Source organism: Pteropus vampyrus, unplaced genomic scaffold (assembly GCF_000151845.1).
Source record: "Pteropus vampyrus isolate Shadow unplaced genomic scaffold, Pvam_2.0 Scaffold59, whole genome shotgun sequence".
In the NCBI taxonomy this organism is placed as follows: domain Eukaryota; kingdom Metazoa; phylum Chordata; class Mammalia; order Chiroptera; family Pteropodidae; genus Pteropus; species Pteropus vampyrus.
Window position 1 is genome coordinate 5,655,718 of NW_011888840.1, and position 14,459 is coordinate 5,670,176.

Consider the following 14,459-nt stretch of genomic DNA (forward strand, 5'->3'; position numbering starts at 1 on the left):
TGTCTGAGCTGTGGGGATTTACAACCATGTTCAGTCACCTGGAGAATAATGCTGGTGGAAGCAGTCTCTGGAATTACACACACCCGGCACGTCTCTGGATGCTGTGGGTGTTTTTAAGGAAGGCCTTGGCTGAGTGACACGTGAATTCCTGCAGCCTGGATGCCCACAGGGGATGGAGGACCACAGTTTCCTGTGAAGGCTGAGCCCTCCATCCTGATCTTGACGGTGATGTGGGGTCGGTCTCTCCAGCTCCCCATGGGGGCTCCGTAGGAAACGTAAGTCCTGTCTCACGGCTCATGTACATACATCTTCTGCCTGTTCTGTCAGGCACTCCCTGCGCATCAGGTGACTCTGGCTTAGCTGGCGGTAGCGAGGTCGGTTGATGTGACCGGCTGTCAAAAGGAGCTGGCATTTAATGAGCTTACTCTGCGCGTCCGGCTTGGTGCTGGTGCTAAGGGAGGGGGCGAGGATGTATAGGTGCTTCGTGGGAGCCCCTGCGTCATCATACCTGTCACCCTCTACTGATGTTCCTGGTTCTTGTGTCTGTCCCTGTCTAGTAGACCGTAAGTGCCTTGGAGGCCATGACCTCTTCTGCGTGGCTCTGGGTCTTTAAGACATAACACAGAGCCTAGCACGTGGTGTCTCCTGTTACCCGATCCTTCAGGAATTAATACATCAGAGAGTAAATAGAGAAGGTAGCATCAGATGGTGAGGGGAGGCAGTTTCTTGGCTCTGCGCTTACAGCTAGAAACAGAGGTGAGTGTCAGCAGAGGCCTGTGGATCCCGAAGGGCCTGGGTTTAGGTTTGAATCTCTAACCTGTACCTACTGTGTGACCCTGAGCAAGTGACTGCTAGATTTCCTTGCCCTTCTCTATTCAATAAGGGTGAAGTAATGTCATATTTCACAAGATTTGTGTCAAGGATCACAACATAGAGGCTGAAGTGCTGAGAGCCAGCATCGTGCCTGGCACATAGCAGTCACTTAGCACATGGGAGGGCTCTCTGCTGGTTCGGAGAAGGTGTCTGGGGAGGGTGGGTGTCGCTTGAGCCTTGAAATTCTTTCTGGGAAGAGCCAGGTGGGCCGTGCTGGACTTTGAACTGGGCACTGCCAGTTGGCATGCACAGTCGATCAGAGGTCACAGTGCCTGGAGCCCATGGGAAGGCTGAGTGGCAGGTCAGCAGCAAGTGAGGGAAAGGAGCTTGCATTAGCATAAGGGAGGGAGCAGTGGACTTGTCAGCGAAGGTCTGTGGCGCTTCTTCGGTTTACAAGTGGGAGGACTGCACCCCCACCCTCATCCCTACGCTTGGACGTGGCTGCTGTGAGGTGGGTGGCTCTGTGGGATGTTGCCTTAGCGTTGGGCTACCCAGTGGAGGGTGGCAGCTCGCACAGCCAGTATGTGAGTGCTCAGGTCACCTGGGGCCACTTGGCACTTGGAGTAGGGTCTGGAGTTCAATTTCGATTGGGTCCCAAGTTTCGTTTACGTCCTGTGGTACCTGTCAGAGAGCCTTCGCCTGACCCCTGGCGGAAATAGTGGCCCTGTGGTTATTCCACTGCCCTGGTTCATGGCTCCTGGGTGCCTTGTAACATTATACTCATTCATGCAAGGTATTTGATTTCTTGTCTGTTCTCCCACACTACAAAGTAATCTCTCTGAGCTCAGGAACCGTGTTTATCTTGCTCACAGGCTAAACACACAGTAGGAATCTGATTTATTGCATCATTGTGGATCGGATCAGATGGCGACTCTTAGTGGTTTTCCTTTAGCGTCCCTGGAAAGGACAAAGGGGAAGGACTCTCATTTTGAGCGTCTGCCTAATGTAAGCAGTCCAGCAGTCTCACGAGGCCGGCAGTGGTGTGCCCATTTACAGTTGAAAGCTTTGAGGCTTTGAGAGGCCACATAACTTGTCCAAGGTAGGTTATTTATGCAAGAGAAGGCAGAGCAGGAAGCTGTGTGTGTGTGTGTGTGTGTGACACCGCCCACTGTGGAATGCTCTTGGGGCCTTAGAACTGGGTGCCCTCTCTGTCATTGGGAAAGACAGACTTTCGTAAGAACTCAGTCCCCACTGTGGAGGATGCAGACGCTGTGCTGGGCCCTGGGAGGCACTGGAGTTGGGATCACGGTCCAGCTCCCGAGGCTCCTGGTCTTCAGGAAGCTATGCCCTTGGCTCAGGGGGGACTTGCAGCCCCGTGCAGTGGATGGTGTGCTCGCCATCCCATGGCCAAGCAGGGCAGGGAACAGAGTCACCCAGGAGGGGCTGCTGAGGGTCCGGGAGACTTGGAGGGCTGGAAGGTTCTCCTGGGCTTGCAGTGGTGGGCAGACCTGTCCAGGGGACCTGGGAACAGTGAGTGGGGGAGACGAGGCCCAGCGCTGCTCCCTCCGCTCGGCCTTCACAAGCCTCGGACTCCTGTTCCCCCGCCCCGGCCAGGCGCCCACTCATCACACGGCCCACAGCCCCGTCTTTCTCCTTCATCGGCTACTCCCTGGAACAGCCCATCGTGGGGGTCCCGGTTAGCACTTCTCCTCCCAGGAGGGGCGAGTGGGCTTGGGCACCAGAACATAAGGAGTGGTCACGGCGAGAACTGAGACGGCCACTTCCTCTCCTGTCTGGTCGCTCTGCGCACCTGCCCCGTGTCTTCAAGGGTCCCCTTGTGGGCAGTGATGGAGGAGCAGCCACTGTTTGTTAAGCAGGTCCCTGCAAGGCACGTTATTCCATGCGAAGCCCAGAGCAGACCTATGCGGCAGGCACTGTGATCATGGCCTCTTTCTGGCATTGAAGTAACGAGCACAGAGAGGCAAAGCTGGTCTCCCCAGGGCACACAGGCAGGATTGGAACACAGTTCTTTCTGATTCTAAAGCTGCTGGGCCACACTACCTGGAGCCGAGGGATGCAACTTCTGCTCCCTGCCTGGTCCCCCAGTGGCCGTGGGATCTTGGATAGATCTCCTTCCTTGTCTGGGCCTTTGAACACACATTGACAGGGGACTGTCCAGTGAGTGTCTCTTCTGAGCTGGGACACGTGAGACACTTCTTGTAGGGGCACTGGCACGCTTACTCAGTCTGGGAATCCCGGGCTGAGCAGGAGGAGGGCTGGCGAGGCGGACACCGGCGTCTCCGCGCTCTCACAGGTGCGCTTGGCGTTCTGGATCTCTGTGAACCTCGGCTTCTTTGTATGTAGGAGGTGGGGCATACCCGCCTCGCCAGATGGGAAGGCACGTCCCAGGCGTTCGTACGCTCCAGCCATGAAGCAGCCCCATGGCTATTCGTGGAGAACCCCTGGTCTCTGGACTCGGCCTGGAGAGTGATTCACAGCACTTGCCTCACGGTGACCCTGTGCAGACCCTGGGGGGCCCAGGTGCCCTGCAAAACACAACCTTGCTTGAAGCCTTGCTGTTTCATGGCTGTGCGACCTCCCCGCAGTTCCTAAGCCTCTCTGAGCTGCACTTTCTTCATTTACAAAGTCAAGTCAGTGACACTGTTCTTACCTCAGTGCGGCCAGCTAGTGTTTGGTCTCTAAATGTTAGTACCTCCCCATGGGAGGCCAGTGGCTGCTGGTGGCTGCTGGCCTCATCCCTCCCTCATCCCGGGAGGTTGAGTCCTGGCTTTTCCACCTGGAGCCTGTGGGTGAGGATGGCAGCCCCCTCCTCCCGCATGAGTGTTGAGAGTCAGATGGCTTGAGAGGACACTGGCCAATGGAATTCCAAAGTGACAAAGGGGGCAGATTCCAGCAGGGTCTCTGCTCGACCTCCTACCCCTTCTCCAGCCCTGCTGCCATGCCTGAGCAAGTTTGTGTGTGGGCTGCACGTGAACTCTCTCGGCAGGGGGCAGAGGGCTGGCACAGTGGCCTTGGCCCCTGGAAGCCCGTGCCCCGCTGGGTGAGTTTACGCCTCTTCCCTGTGGTGTCTGGTTAACCCGAGAGGCTTTGGGGACCACCCTGCCGGCAAGGCAGGCCTTTTGGGAGAAGGGGGCATATCAGAACAAGTTGGGGGGTGATTTTCAGCTGTCCAAAGAAGGGGCAGAGTCAGGGGCTCCGAGATGTTTAGAAGGAAATCTGATTGCCTTAAACAAAAACAGAAACCGTTTTTCATTATTCTGACCTTAGGACCCAGGAGGCTATTCTCTTAGGGCTCATGGGGTCAGGTAAAGAGAAGAGCTTTTGGGGACCAATATAGTTTGAAGATATGTTCTTCTTTTTGGGCTCCTAGGCCCTTCACGGGAAGGGCTTGGAGTCCAGGGGCCACGCAAGGTGCGTCCTGTGTGCTCTGGGTGCTCTCTCGCCTGCCCACCCGCTGGGAAGTGGGTTATTTCCCATGGTGGGGGTGGGCAGGCTTTGTCCTCTTTCTTTGTCTTCTCAAAGTCATTTTGCAGGGCAGTTGCTGGGGGTGGGGGTCTTTCTCTCCCATCTATCTGTCTGCCACCATCTATACCACCCGTCAGATGGGGTGGGGGTTCTGGGGAGAGGGTTTCAGCTCTACCGATTACCAGGAACTGCCCTGGCCCTCCCCTCCCCTGGGGAGGCTTATCTGGCTCCAACGAAGAGCAGCTGCTGGTGGCAAGGTCTCTGAGTCACCCAGAGGTTCTGCCGGGGCGTAGTGGGAGGCAGTGGCATCAATAAATAAACAGTAGCCAGGACCAGCTCCCAGCGTTTAGCTCTCCCGGGGCCCTGGACGCTCCTTGTTGCATGATCAGGGGACATGAGGATGCTCGTGTTCTTCATGAAATGAATTTTCCTGATGGAGAAACGGTCCAGAGAGATTGTTGAGGCATATGTTAGGAAATTCAGTGCCGTGCGAGTTCCGGGCCCTCCTGGCTGTGTGACCTTAGGGAGGATGCTTGGCCTCTCTGGGCTTTTGTTTCCTCCCCTAAGAAGCGGGTTATTGGGAAAGTTAGACGGCCTGGGATGTGAAACCTAGACTGTGGTTGGTTCCTGCCTCTGAACTTGATACATAGTAATCCCCGAATCTACATCAGATTTGCTAGTCAGGTTGCTTTTGTGACTCTCCCGTTTTCCAATTGTTGAGTCAGCTCCGGCAATTTTTGGGACTTCTCTGAGGCTCTAGCTCATCTTTCAATGCCTTGTGCCCTTCACGCGCTTGTTGAGAGGACCAGATGAGTCACCTCTGGGAACGTGCCTGAGAGCTGGACAGCGCTCTGTGGGGTTGTGTCATGTTTCACAGAGCCAGGTGGGATGGCTGAGGCTCATTCCTCAGGGAGGCAGTGCAGAGGTGGCCGCGGTGACAGGGTCCAGCACAGTCCTCAGGTTAAGGCCAGGCAGCCGTGGACTGCAAGGCGTGTTCGAGACGCAGGCAGCCCCACCCCTGGACGGCGGTGGAGCGGTGGGCGGCCTGTGAATGCAGCCAGCATCTGCCACCTGCTGTGTCCCGCTGTCCTTCAGAGTGATTTTCTGGACTCTGGAATCTGCTCTTGCGTGCCGAGGGTCATTTCTTAGCATGATGTAAATTGCTCAGATGAGAAACACAAAACGAGAAGCCAGAAGGGTCATTTAAGCCTTAGTCCCATGCCCAGGATTAATAAGTGTGTTAAAGGATGTGGCACGTTTGCTTCGCACCATTGCTTCTGAAGACATTTTGAAAAAGAGATACAGCCAAGTCCGTGGGCCCTCTTCTGCGTTCCACCTCCTTGCTTTCACAGTACTGCTCTCCCGAACGTGGGCCGTATAGGTCACGTTCTTACACTTCTATTAGAAATCTATTTGGAGGCCACGTGTAACAAGCACCTTTTTTGTGTGTTTTAAAACTCTTACGGAGGTGCCATAACGTAGGTCGGGGTAAGTGCGGTTTGCTTTTTTCACTCTGCATTCTGTGTAAGGAGCAGAATGCTCCAGAATGCTAACCAACGATGCCTCTGCCGCATTTGTTCTTCATGCCCCTCGTGGTGGATTCTGGGCTGTTTCTAGGTTTTTGCTATTGTAAGCAGTAGCACACGTCCCCAGGGGCACGGACGGCTGTCCCCAGGGGCACAGGGAATGCGCACTCGCAGTCTGGCGAGAGGTCGCCACCCCGATGCTCCGTTTACACGCTGTCCCCCTGGCCCACCTGTGAACTTGAGGGCAGGGGGTGTGATGTCGTGTCCCTGGGCTGGGCGAGCAGGGCCGGGGACCGGTACCAGCTCCTTCCATGCCTGAATGGGCTGAATTCCAGAGGGAGGTAAGGCGGGCACCGAGGGCAGGACCCGTCAGGGTGCAGAAGGAGCAACGCCACCGCGGCCTCTGCGGAGGCCGCACCTGGTCACGAGCCACCGTGGGAGCCGCTCTCTTCCAGGAACGGCGTTTCCAGCAAAACGCGCAGGGCCGTTTGTAGACTCTCCGGAGAGGAAATGTCTGGAAGGGAGAGCAGTGCCCTGGGAAAGCTGACAAGCAAGAGAACGAGAGACCGTCACGCGCAGACTTCAGAGTCGTTTTTTTCTTTTTGGAAATACGTTCGGAAATGGAAAACTCAGATTCGGTGATGGGAAAATAATGGTGTGTACTATGAAGTAGCCTGTTCCCCTCCTCCTCCCCCCAGTTTTCTGTGACCGTAAAGCTAACACAGGGTCTTTGGAGAAAATTTAGAATGTACGGAAATGCGTGGGGTATTGAAAAAAGTCCCATAACTCCCCACGGAGGGGTAACCCCCGCCTCCCCGTAACCTTTGTAATAACAACAACTTCCACGAGAAGGGTGACCAGTTTGTCCTGGCAGATTTGGGGCTTTCCTGGTTTCAGCACTGAAAGTCCCACCTCCTGGGCAGACCAGGGGTTGTCACCCTACCTGTGAGTTGAATTCTGCCGCTGAGGATCGAGCGTCTGACAGCCCCCGAAGCACTGTCAGCTGCTGCGGGGCTGGTAGTGGCTCCAGGGTCGATGCCTTGTTTTCTGTCCTTAAGGAGTTGACAGCTTGTCTTGGGTACGGAATAGGGAAAGGAGGAGGGCGTGCTAGCAGTACCTGCCCTTCTGGAAGTACGGTGGGGACTCGAGGGTGTCTTTCCTCTGCGGGGTTTTGCAGGCTGGTGCCAAGACAGAAGGTGGACCGTGGTCCGAGGCTGTTTCACAGTAACCCCCTCCACGGTGGGCTGCACCAGCTACATAATACTCGGGGCTCAGTGCGAAATGAAATGCAGGCTCCCTGTTCAAAAAGAATTAAGAATTTCCAGTGGTGAAAGCACAGCATTAAATGAAGCCTGTGGCCCTTCTGAGCCTGGTACCTGGGCCCTGCACAGGTCCCACGTCCGTGACGCAGCCTGGGGCAGCATGGGCTTGGGAACTGGCCGCCTCTTCCCCAGCCCACGCAGGGGCTGCTGTGCTGTGTTTCACGTGTCTGCAGAATCCTGGCCTTTGGTGGCTTGTAGGCGCCCGGCTTCCTTGGGGAACAGTTACTCTCGCCCTTCCCCAGGCTACAGGCACAAGGGCTCCGATGGATGACGTGTAGGACTCTAACTGGGCCGGCTTCTGTCTGGGGCGTGATCACGTCCTGCTCTTCCGGAGTGGGGGGACGGCGTGTGCCTCTCCCCCTTCTGCTCTGTAATCTGGGCACTGACGCCTCCCACCTGCTCTTCGGTACGCTGTCCCTGCTGGGGATGGATTGCTGTCAGGTGTAGACCAGCATGGTGCCCCGAAGGTGAGGTCCAGGAGGAGCCTCACCTGGAGAAAGGAATCCCTCCAGGATGTGAATTGGCTGAGTTCCTGGAGGGCTGCCATTCTTATTTGTAGCATCGCATTATCCTTACGACACTCTGTAAGGTGGTGATGGTCATTGGTTGTCTCTCCATTCGACTCATGTTTGTTGAGTGCCTACTAAGTGCAGGGCACCATGCTGGGAAATGGACACCCCACGAGCTGGTTGAGTAGTATTTCTCTTCCGGTATTTCTCATGACTTCACCATATTTAATCACCGTAGCAGCCCTGTGAGGTCATTGCTGTTGCCCATGTCATGTCAGGCTCCCACTGGAGTTTACCTGATATCAGTCTCAGTCTTTTCCGTGGCTTCGTATGTAACACGGTGCAGTGCCTTCAGGGCGCCTGGGTCTAATCCTGGCTCTGCCTTTTGCTGGATGTGCAGCCTGCATCATATAGTCCTTCTGTTGTAGTCGAATGTTGGTCTCCCCCAAATTCATATGTTTTCGATAGTATTTGGAGGTGGAGCCTTTGGGAGGTGATTAGGGTTAATGAGGTCATGGGGAGGGGCCCCCACAAAGGGATCAGCGTCCTTGTAAGGAGGAAGACAGAGATGTCCCCCTTTCATGTGCGTACCAAGGGAGCAGACGCCCTGTGAGCACATGGGGAGAAGGCAGCTGTCTACAAGCGAGGAGGCAGGCCCTCACCAGGAACAGGAGCTGCTGGCACCCCGGCCTGCATAACGGTGAGAAATAAATGTCTGTTATTGAAGCGACTGTCTGGGGTGTTTTGTTATAGCAGCCTCAGCAGACTGAGACAACCTCCCGCAAGACGGTTTTGAGGTTTAAATGAGATACTATAGTGAAGCATTTAGCAGCACCCAACACACTCCAAGTGTTCAATGAAGCCTGGTCATTCTGGCCACCACTTTGTAAGTGGCCTTCCAGTGGCTCAGAGAGGGCCAGGATCTTGCAGATGGTCACACAGTCTCTTCGTCGCAGCTCTCAGGATGAGCTGGGTCCTTCTTCCTCCAAATGGGATCACCCGTTTCACCCTGCCTTTGTGGAGGAAACCAGTGACCACCTGGGCTAGGTCGTTCCTGCAGAAGCCTTGAGAGCAAGACATGCAAAAAAGAAAAAAAAAATGCTGGCTGCTGCTCGCAGGGTCAACTAAGCCGTTCCTGGGGTTTCATTTGCTCTCTAGTTAGCACCAAAATAAACGTCTCCAAACAGCTTTGAGGTTTCCAGTTGACACTGTGTTTTGAATTCAGGCGGCCCTGGCATTTCTCATCTTCCTGAGGATGATAAATGTTTAGATAGTAACAAAGATACTGGTGAAAGGGAAATTTAGGGGAAATTGGGGCTCAGGCTGAGCAGACCCTTTGGTGTGATGAGTGGGTGAGAAATGGCTTAAGGACACGGTCGGTCGATGTCCTGTGCTCCCAGGTGGGGGGAGGAGAAAGGCAGGAGTCGGGGGAGATTCGTGTTTTGCTGCCTGGAGAAGCCAGTGCTTTCCTGATGCTTCTATGGTGTCATGTTTGAGTCTTGTCCCCATTTATTCTGTCAGATGTTACGGTCTCGGGCGTAGTGTCACAGAGGGCGTGGATGTGTACGCGTTGGTGGCACGGTGCTTGTGCGTTTGTTCTCCTTTATCGAATGCCAACCGTATCCCAGAATGTAATAATCCTCCCAGCAACCCCAGGAGGTGAATGCTGTGAGACTCTCACCTTTCAGGTGTGAGCACGGAGGCTCAGACAGGCTCAGATACCCAGCTGGTAAGTTCTAGGCTGGGATTCCAGGCTTCCCAGGGACTCCTGACCACGTTCCCCAGGCTGCTGTCTCCCTACCCCAGAAATGTCAAAACTCATTGTGCTTAATGCCAGCACTCTCATCCCAGACGGGCAGAGGGCGGCCTATGGGAGACTGGATCTTTGAGCCTGATGGAAGTGACACTAACCTGCTATATTTATAGTCCTTATTCTCCTGCAGTGTCTCCGGAAGTCATAACCCAGTGGCCGGAACTCTGGGGGATGACAGGAAGTCATATCCTAGCTCTGTTGGCTTGCTGAGTGCACCTCGGTTCAGTGGTCATAGAGGAGGGGGTGAGGCAGGCAGGGCTGGTGTGGAAGGAAAAACCTACTACAAACAATTTAGACAGTATTTTATTGTAGACAGATTCCTAGATTATTACACGATGACTCAGATGCCCAGATTTGGGTTAGGAAGCCTGGGCTGCAGAAAGATAATGTGGAATCATTATATTTTTTCCACGAAGTCCTCACCATTTTAAAAGACCCTGTTTTCTCAATTATGACTCTAGTGATCATAGATTTTGGATTTTCCAAGCCAGGGGCTTATGGAGGTTGTGTGGAGGTCCTAGGGGACAGGGATGGTAGCTGAGGAGAAGGAGTCCAGGACAGGAGAGGACTCTCAGCATCTTCCCAATGAAGTGTCCCTCCCAACAGTGAGCAGGGTGGATTCATGCAGCTCCAGTGGCCTCCCTCTGCTGGAGCTGAGTTCCTGTGCCTTCCAGTGACTAAGGAGGAAATTCCATTTTACTTATACTGACTGTGGCCGTGCGTCCTTCATGCTACCCTTAATTTTGTGGCTGCTTCATCTTTTTGGAATTTGCTTTTTCTCTTTCTTTTCCTGGGTACCGTGTGTCAAGGCGACATGGGTTGGACTCCACGGAACGCGGTCTTCCACACACAGTTGTTTCTGGTGGCCTGGACTTCCTGTTTTCAAGGGAGTGGGTGGTTTGGAGCCTGGGACCTTGTCACACATTTGCATCCATCCGTCCTTTAGGGCTCTGTGCTTAGCTCCTAATGCTTGGTGAGACCTCTGAGGACCTCTGATGAAAATTCCCACTGTCTGGGTCCTTGAGATGGGGCTCGCAGGACTGCTGGCTTTCTGGCTTGCTTAGGGTCTGAGGAGACACTCCTTGCAGCACAGGCGGAAGAGCCACCAGTGTCTGGACTAGTGGAGCAGAAGGGCCACTGTCACACAGAGGAGAAGCACGTCCGCATCACCAGTGGTGCAGCGGGGAGAGAGAGAGGGAGGCAGAGGGAGGCGGGTAGGTCGTGCTTGCCTGTAGAAGCCCTGACAAAGACGCTCCCGTCGAGGGGGATTTGGGGAAGGGATGGGGATGCGAGCTTTTCTTTGGTCTTCCTCAGTTCCTCAGGCACTGAGCTCAGTGAGTCCAGGGCTGGCTGGACCCCAGACAGCCATCCCCTCCTCCACCTGCTCTGATCACGCAGGGCCACAGAGAAGGCGGGGCCCCTAGAACTGGGTGACCTCCCCCTTTGGTTCCAGCCTGTGCCCAGCCCCCCTGGGTAATCGCTCCCTCTTGCTGACAGCCCCGCTCCTATCTTCTGGCCATGGCTTTCGGGGCCTGAGTCACTCGAGTGGGTCCATCCTCCCCCAGGAGGCTGCAGCCCTTCTCCGACCCTGCACAACAAAGCCTGGCGGCCGCTGTCCCCACTCCTAGCACTTAACCTGCAGGCCTCGCAAAGGCCCCCTAGGCCCCGAGCCGTGAATCCCCGAGAGTGGCTGGTCCAGCCGCCACTGCAGGCGTCCCCGGAGGAGATGGCAGCCGCTACGACCAGGCGCTGTGCAGGTCTCCTTAGCTCTTGTCACCCACCACGACCCCGTGAGTCCCCCATTTTATAGAGAAGGAGACCGAGGCCCAGGGAGATCGAAGAGCTGCGGAGCTACAGCTTAGTGCCAGCTGTGTCTGAAGTGTGCTTGTCCTGCTTTTTTGTGACCCGGGGCCGGTGCTGCGGCTGATGTCCTGGTTCCTTTCGGGCCTCAGACTCCTCTTATCTTGGGCCAAGACAGAAAGAGCAGCTTTTCTTTCCATAAACTGTTTTAACCGAACCTCCTGGAGAGTTTTTGGGTGGTGCCGGTTTCATGATGGATAAAGAATGGGCGGGGTTCAGTGCCGGGGGAGTGGCCGATGGGGAAGGGCGGGGGGCGGGGGCAGGACCTGGGTCTCCGAGGGGCCTGGATTTGAGTGCCCCTAGTTAGGGGAGCCTTCAGGCCGTCTCTTCGCTTCTTTGAGAGGACCGTCGGCGTCCTCAGCTCCTTGGTTTTAAATTCTGTGACGCTGCAGTTTGAGCATCTGGAGTTGTCACTCAGCATGCTGTGCAGAGATCTGCAGTAAAGACGGGGACAGTATGGGGGGACTGTTTATTTTACAGAAGGTGTATAATAACAGCGTGCTCAAGTTTCGAGTACTTCCCAGGCATCTCCTGAGCGCTTCACATGCATTACTCACGTCATGTTCACAAGTGCCCGACACCGTGGGGACTTCTGTCACCACTCCTGTTTTACAGAGGAGGAAGTTGAGGCTCAGAGCAATTAAGCGATGTGCCACAGCTCCCTCAGCAAGTAAGTGGCCGAGTGGGATTTGAACCCAGAGAGAGGCTGCAGAGCTCATGCAGGCGAGTGCTCCACTGTGGGCCGGACAGACAGCCTTCTGGAGCCGACTTGCCCACCATGTTCTCTCACCAGTGGAGAAGTTCGATAGAGATGAGGAAAGAAAGGCTCTGAGTGGCTACGGAATTTGCCAGAACTAGACGAGTTGTAAATGGGGACATTAGGGTTGAACCCCGGTCCGCTGGCTCCACATGTGGAGTCACTCTTATACATTCTCTTCCCTTTCTTGCTAATTTGGAGGTTCAGCTCATGCCACCTCATCCAGCTGGCCTTTCTGTACAACTCTCCTATGGAGCTAGTGTTTTCTGCTGGTTTGGAGGGGGCGGTGTCCCCAGTGCCCTCCTAGCCATTTGTGAATCCTCAGGGTCAAACGTGGTGTCCTCTGGACTTCTGCCCCTCAGCACCTGGCGTGCAAGCCTGGAACCCCTCCGCACCGAGGGGGATCAGGAGCTGCTGTGCGTGGAGCCAGGCCCAGTGTGTCCTTTGGTGCTGGGAAGCCACAGAGCCTCAAGGTGAATGCCAGGCCCTGTGCCACTGTGGCCACAGCCACCTCTTTGGCAAAGGTGTTCCTGTGGGGGATGGCGGCACTGCTTGGCTGGGTCCAGTCCCCCCGTGGGTGGTCCCTGTTCTGTGCCAGGTCTTCCTTGGCAGAGTTGCCAGATTTGGGGCCTCGTGAAGCTCTCCAGTCTGGAAGGACCCCTTCTGCTCAGCCTGGCCCTCTCCCCCGCTGCACATGCTTCCTTCTCTGCTGTGGAAATGGACTCCAGCTGGCCACCGAGTCCCCAGGTCACCTGCTCAGCCACTCCCAACCAGAGTAAGGTGTCGAGTCATCCAGTCTTTCCTTCTCTCTTCCCCTCTAAGTTTCCCCACATGCGCCACTATCCAGTCGGTTTGAATCAGGCCTCGCTCTCCCCAGACCTGCTCTATCTAGAGCTCCCAGTGGCCTCTCCTGACGAAGGGCTTGGGGTCACACACGGGGCTCTGCGTCCACTCTGGGCACACCCCTGGGGTCCTGCAGCCCCAAGTCCTCGCCCCGGCCCCCATCTGTAGTCTTGAGGCGGCATGGGAGTTTGGCACCCTCTTGCTTAACAACAGAAAGACAAACAACCCCATTTAAAAATAGACAAAGACTTGAACATACCTTTTCCAGGGAAGATATGCAAATGGCCAGTAAGCACACAATAAGATAGAAATGTAAATCAAAACCACGCGTCTTTTCATACCTACTAGGATGGCTAGAATAAAAATCCAGAACAGAAGGAGCGTTGATAAGGATGTTGAGAATGCGCATTGCTGGTAGGAATGTGAAATTGTGCAGTCGCTGTGGAAAACAGCTTGGTGGTTCCTCAAAACATCCAGTATAGAAGTACTTACTGTGTGACTCAGCGATTCCACGGCTAGAGAACTGAAAGCATAGGCTCGCACTCAAGGATGTTCATCGCAGCACTGTTCATGTAGGAGGCAGAAACAACCCAGTGTCTATTCACGGATGAAGTGAATGGATAAACAGAATGGGGTGCGTGTGTGCGTATGTTTCTGTCTACGCAGATATAGACACACACAATAGTACATGTGTATATATGTGTACATATTATGGAATGTGTATATATATTTTGTCATCTGTCTATACACACACGCATGTGTACAAAAGAATATTAGTTAGCCATAAAAAAAAAATGAGGTGCTAATGCATGCTGCAACACGGATGAACCTCAGAAACATGCTGGGTGGAGGAAGCCGGTCACGAAAGGTCACATAGTGTATGATTCCATTTTCATGCAATATCCAGAATCGGTGACTTCCTAGAGACGGAACTCTGGGAGTGAGAAGTGATGGGGAGTCACTCCTTAATGGGTATGTGGTTTTATTTAGCGGCGATGAAAAGGTTTTGGAACCAGATAGAGGTGAAGGACGTACAACATAATGTACGAGAGACCACTGAACTGTATACCTGAAAACGGCTAATTTCGTCCCACGTGCATCCCACCTCAACCGAAGCAGCAAACATGGTGGCTTTGCAGGCCCCCTCCGGTGAGGAGTGGAGGTGCAGCGTGCTCGCTTCATGCCAGGCGCTGTGGGGGTGGAGGGCGCCTTGTGATTTCCACTTTACAGACGAGAAAGTGGAGGCTTTAGGGCCCACCGTTCACAGTGGCGCAGACAGTGTGGGACAGGCATTTGTCTGAGGCCGACCCGGTCACTGTTCTGTGCGCCTCCTCGGCAACACGGAAGGCTTTTGCTTCGTTTTGCTTGGCCTTAGGTTCTCGGCGCGCGTCAGGAACGGTGCCCAACGCTGCGGATGCGTCGCACTGAGTCCGCGGAACTCAGCTCCGTGTTCTTTCGTGAGACCCCCGCCCTTCTCTTTCCACACACCCAAGTTCTCTGTGGTCCAGGGTACTCTGGCCACCTGCCCGC

At 54.8% G+C, this 14,459-nt stretch overlaps 1 protein-coding gene across 37 annotated transcripts in view; it reads left to right on the forward strand.

Annotated features, from left to right (window-relative positions):
* The window catches only part of LOC105292562, a 713,386-nt gene that overhangs the window by 65,318 nt on the left and 633,609 nt on the right, over positions 1-14,459 (forward strand). For 33 of the 37 annotated variants that reach the window (XR_002780497.1, XR_002780494.1, XR_002780499.1 and 30 more), the window contains exon 1: positions 7-275. The exons of the other annotated variants lie outside the window; for them this stretch is intronic. The gene's annotated coding sequence lies outside the window, so the exon portion shown is untranslated. Of the gene's footprint in view, positions 1-6; positions 276-14,459 lie in introns of those variants that run through there. 37 annotated transcript variants of the gene reach the window in all.